We start from the raw sequence: 4,230 nt of genomic DNA on the forward strand, positions 1-4,230 counted from the left end.
TTGGTTATGTGTTAGATGTGTTTATATTTTACAGCCATCCCTAACATTTTTATTATTTCTATTTTGATCATTTAGTGCCTTCATAATAGCCACAGTGTCCTGCAAGTAGTTACACAAATTTAATCTTTCCCTATTAGATTGCATTTTCATATTTACACAACTATTTGAAAAAAAGAAGACCAAGGGAGAACTTCGATGGCAGATTGTCACATAAAATTAAATCTATGTCCATATAAATGAAACGGTGCACTCCACACATGTCTGTGTTCTTGTAGAATTAGATCTAATATTGTCTGTTTTTTTGTGTTGCAAAGAACTATTTCTCGGTGCCTGGAAAATTCATTTCTGAACATATCTTTGCAATATAGGATAATCTGCATTTCACTTCTAAAACCACTAGGTAAATAGACACATCAGTCTAAATACATAACACTGTGTAGTAAGAGAGACACAAATAGGAAAAGCACTGTAGTTTTGTATGACCATCTATGCTTGATGCTAATTATCAAGTGAAGTTAGTTATCTTTTGCTTTGATTTGAGTTTTAACATTTGAAATTCTGTGTCCTGGAATTGGCTTTTTGTTATGAATATCAAGACATATAAATTTCAGTCTTCCTCTTCCCAGAAGCGACCAGAGGTCACCTCTGAAGATGGTTCACTATTCACTTGACCCAGAAAACCCCACAAAATCATGCAAATAATGAGGTTCAAATCTTCGGGTTCACTTCAAGAACACCCGTGAAACTGCCCAGGCCATCAAGGGTATGCATATTCAAAAAGCCACCAAGTATCTGAAAGATGTCACTTTGAAGAAGCAGTGTGTCCCATTCTGTCAATACAATGGTGGAGTTGGTAGGTGTGCCCAGGCCAAACAGTGGGCCTGGACACAGGGTTGGTGGCCCAAAAAGAGTGCTGAGTTTTTGCTACACATGCTTAAAAACTCAGAGAGTAATGCTGAACTTAAGGGTTTAGATGTAGATTCTCTGGTCATTGAGCACATCCAGGTGAACAAGCTCCCAAGATGTGACGTAGAACCTACAGAGCTCATGGACAGATCAACCCATATATGAGCTCTCCCTGCCACATTGAGATGATCCTCACTGAAAAAGAACAGATTATTTCTAAACCAGAAGAGGAAGTTGCACAGAAGAAAAAGATATCCCAGAAGAAATTGAAGAAACAAAAACTTATGGCTCGGGAGTAAAGTCAGCATAAAATAAATAAAATAAATACTAGTAAAAGTAAAAAAAAAAAAAAAAAGACATAAATTTCAAATAGACATGAAGGAGGTACAACCATTTTAATTTCTAAGAGCTATAATCAGACTTTTCATATTTTCATATGTTTTTATCATGTTGATATTAATGTAAAATAACATTAGTAATAATAGTGACATAAATTTTGAGTGGCCTTTATGTGGCAGGCGTTCTGCTCAGTACTTTACATGACTTACCTCCTTTAAACCTCAGAAAGCTCTGTGAAGAAAAAACTCTCACTCCCATTTTGCAGATGAGAAAACTGAGGGTTAGTAACACTCAATAGCTTGCCCAAGGTTGTACAATCAGTTAAGCAGTGAAACAAAGACTTGAAATGAATCATTTTGACTCCAAATCTCATTGACAACCTATAATTCTACCTCAAAAAGAATGTAAGGCAATTTTGAAAGATACATGCTACATATCAAAAGAATATGAATTAGGAGCACATGAGAAAGAGAATAGAAAATAGAAATGGAAATGGGACCAGTACATAAAACATACGGAACTTGATTAGGTTGTACCACAGATTTACTCGAAGCTTTCCAGCAGTCTTTGCAAAGACCAAACACAATATGGTGTCCATATTATAAAACTGAACCATTTGGTCCTGAGAAACACAACTATTCTCTGTATGAAGATTATAAACACAGTCTCCTAAGGATTCTCATAAACAGAACAAAAGGCAATGTAATGAAGTTCCTTTTCAGTATCCTTATAGTAAGCAGATGATAAATTTCACAGGGCTGCTTTTTGCTGATCTGCCAATATAAACAACACAGTTCAGTGAAAGCAAGTCTCCAGAAAGCCAGCACAATGTTGTTCTGATAGACAAGGGCCATGAGCAAGACTGAAGTTCATGAAGCCAAGCAATTTACTATTGAAATATGAACAAAAGACAAACAATAAATGTACTACATAATTTTCCCTCACTTTTGTCTATAGGTGTGATATATGTACAATATTTTTCAAAAAGTAAAAGTAATAAAACATAGAATTTTTAGAAAGATTTTATTTATATTTAGAGAGAGTGGAAGGAAGGGAGAAAGAGAGGGAGAGAAACATCAATGTGCGAGAGATACTTTAATCAATGCCCCCAACTGGAGACCCAACCTGCTACCCAGGCATATGCCCTGATTGGGAATCAAACAGGCGACCTTTAGGTTCGCAGGCTGGCACTCAACATACTGAGCCACATCAGCCAGGGCTAAAAAATAGAATTTGACCTCAAGAGTTTATTTCTTAAGCAAGAGGGAATTAAAATAACACATGACTACTTTTATATGTATTAGTGACCTAAACAAAAAGAAGTTACAAAAATCAGTACTTGCTTAATCATTCATGTCATAGGTTAGGTTTCAAGAGAACAGTGTCCTTTTTTATAACCTTTGCCCCAAATTATCCTGTCACCCACTCTCTGAAGTGTTCCACTTCACTTTGTTAGACTTTATACAACACCCAGAAGAAACAGTTTGGGACTAGCAAGCATTCTCTTTTTGAAACTGCAGCAGCTTCTGTCAGAGTTAAAGATCTTTCAGTCATTCATACCTAAGTATGAATTAACTTAATCAACTACAGTATGTACTTATGTTTTCCAGGGAGATAAGTTTATATTAGATAATTCAAATGATAAAATGAGAAAACACAGAATATTCCCATTGGGGGATATATTTAAATGTATCTTGGTGAAAGAATATTTTTCTTTATGAGTTTCCATTATTTATACATATATCTAAATGTGATCATTTTGAAACGGAATGCTTTTATATCTAAGTTCCTTCAGCACTTGGAAGAACTCTTGGAATGTTATTTGATATTAAAAAATACATAGATGGGGTTGATTTTTCATGATTTTTTTCATGTATGACTGTTATTTTTTCTGCTTGTTGCTTCATAGAGGAAAAAGATTACTTTGATCAAAACTGCTACTTCCTTTCTTGATGAGACTCTGGAGGGGAAAAAAAGATATTTTCTATGTGTGTACTATCACAGGAGCCCTCAGAATAAGAAGAAATTGGAAGGACTTAGTGTAACTTAAGAAACAAATAAAGGTAGAAACTCTGGTAGAAATTTCTTTAAAAAATTAGAGATAAGGAGAAATACTCAGCTTGAAAAATATAAAACTATAACATGAGAGGGGGAAGATGAGAGTGGGGAAGACCAAGTGAGACTAGAAAGAGGGCTTACAGATGAAGGTATAAGTAAGTATAGCACAGGCTCAGCAGGGGTGTCCAACCTTTTGGCATTTCTCAGCCACACTGGAGGAAGAGTTGTCTTGGGCCCCACATTGAATATATTTGTGACAAGTAATCACAAAAAAAAAAAAAAACCATCTCATACTGTTTTAAGTAAATTTACGATTTTGTGTTGGGCTGCATTCACAGCCATCCTGGGCTGCATGAGGCCTGTGGGCTGCAGGTTGGATACCCCTGGAGGGAGGAGAGAAAGGAGCACTTGTCCTGAACAAATTCTCCGAGGAAGTGCTGCCTTCTTAGCAAAACTTAAAGTAGTGGTTTGACAGTTAAAAGTATAATGAGAAAGTGTCAGAGGAAGAGATGAGACCACAAGTCAGACCTCACGAGAAGACAGTCCAGAAGTGTGCTCTTTGCTTGCTTGTCTGTCTCTCCACCAACCAGTGCCTGGACTAGCTCAGTTGCAGCCTCACTCCCACAGATGCAGAAATCCATGGACACACACACACACACACACACACACGTAAACTCTGAAGGAAAACCCAACAATAGCAGTCATTGCAGTCCTACAGGTTATAGCACAGAAGCCAAGAGGAAAAATTCAGCACTTTCCTATTTGTAATTTGTGTTTTTTAAATATCCTGGGAGACCTAATAGAAAAATTAAGAGAGTAATGTCTAAGAATGAGAACATGAAAGAAAAAATTTTTTATCCTAATAGAGTGAAATTGGAGAGCCTACTGCATTGTTCCCTTTTTAAATAATGTCCTCATCTTAAAAAA

General features: G+C 36.2%; 1 pseudogene; it reads left to right on the top strand.

Moving 5' to 3' along the window:
• Positions 1 to 651: 651 nt before the first annotated feature.
• On the top strand, positions 652 to 1,205 carry LOC129084285 (60S ribosomal protein L17-like; annotated as a pseudogene).
• The last annotated feature ends 3,025 nt before the right edge of the window (positions 1,206 to 4,230 follow it).

This window comes from Pteronotus mesoamericanus, unplaced genomic scaffold, assembly GCF_021234165.1.
Source record: "Pteronotus mesoamericanus isolate MK-2021 breed Mesoamerican mustached bat unplaced genomic scaffold, CSHL_Meso_final contig_130, whole genome shotgun sequence".
Classification (NCBI taxonomy): domain Eukaryota; kingdom Metazoa; phylum Chordata; class Mammalia; order Chiroptera; family Mormoopidae; genus Pteronotus; species Pteronotus mesoamericanus.